Raw genomic sequence first — 1,625 nt, forward strand, 5'->3', positions numbered from 1 at the left:
AAATTGAGAAGAAAAGGCATGATTGCTACTTGGGATGAATCATCAGAATCTGAAACTAATTTAGAAACTAACGAATTAGACCAGGAAACTGTAAATGATCTGAAAGCCTTTATGACTATAGCCAGAATCACTTCCTCATATGATTATGAAACATCTGATTATGAAAATTCAGGAAGTGACTTTAAAAATGAAGATGATCTTCAAGTTGCACATGTGCCCTATACGAAGAAAGTTATATGATTGTGGACAAATTAAAAATTCAAAAATAAAAATGTGCAAAATTACAATTAGAACTTAAAATGGCTATTTTAGAAAAGTCTTATTTTTCTGATTGTTTTGAAAAAGCTAAATTAGATTTAAGTCTGAAAAATTCTAAATTGCAAAATCTTACATCTGAAAATGAGATATTATAAATTGAAGTTTCCTCCTGTAAGAGTTCAAAGGATACTTGGAAATATACCCAAGGTGACTAGAAACTTGAAAATTTATTAACCTCATCTCGCTGATGTGGTGACAAATATGGACTAAGTTATATTAAAAATAACATTTAAAAATTTAAGGATTCCGCTCCTACTTTTGTAAAAGGAAAATCCTCAAACTCTAAAGCAAAAACTTTTAAAAAGTTAAATATAAAAAAAATAACTTCAAACTTGCAAAATCCTTTCAAGAAGCCTCTAATGTAAAAATATATGCCAACTACCACAAATATCAAAGGAGAGATAATAGAAATCCTCCTCTAGCTAATAAAATTGTGGACTTACTCAAAGAGTTGTTGAAATCCAACTCTAGTAAGAACAAAGTAAACAAAAACAAAAAAATTCCTAATTCTCAGACATAATAAAAGGTTAGAGACCCTCCTAAACCTAGAACCATAATGAAATAAGTTCCAAAGGTTGAGTGTCTTATTATCCACACAGCTTTTAAACAAATAGTCATTCAAGATGGTACATGGATAGTGGATGTTTTAGACATATGACAGGTGATGAAGTTATTCTATCAAACATCAACCAAATCAATGGCGGCTCAGTTACATTCGGAGATGGTAGCAACTGTAAGATTGTATTATGCAACCTCCCAACTTACCTATCTTCGAAAATGTTTTATTTGTTGAAGGCTTAAAACGTAATTTTCTTAGCATATTTCAAATTTGTGATAATAAACATAGTGTGAAATTTTTAGATTACAGATGTGAGATAATTAATAATAAAGGACATGTGATATTAAATGGTCGCAGAACGTCTGAAAATTGTTATATAATTGATGACTCTTACTCAACAAATCATTCATGCTACATGGTCCAAACAAACGAGACTGAATTATGGCATCAACATCTTGAACATATAAACTATAAAGATTTATATAAATTGAGCAAAAGAGATCACTTGCATGGTTTACCTAAATTGAAAAAAAAAAAAAACAAATAGGCAAGCAATTAGGAGTAGTCACAAGAAAGTGAACCTTTAACCACTACAAGATCTCTAGAACTACTCCACATGGATTTAGTATGGCCAACTAGAATGGAGAGTAGAGGTGGAAAGAAATATTTCCTGGTTATGGTTGATGACTACGCTGGATATTTATGGGTAGCCTTTTTAAGAGAAAAGTCTAATGTTCTTGATGAAGTC

This window comes from Magnolia sinica, chromosome 8 (assembly GCF_029962835.1).
Source record: "Magnolia sinica isolate HGM2019 chromosome 8, MsV1, whole genome shotgun sequence".
NCBI classification, from domain to species: Eukaryota; Viridiplantae; Streptophyta; class Magnoliopsida; order Magnoliales; family Magnoliaceae; genus Magnolia; species Magnolia sinica.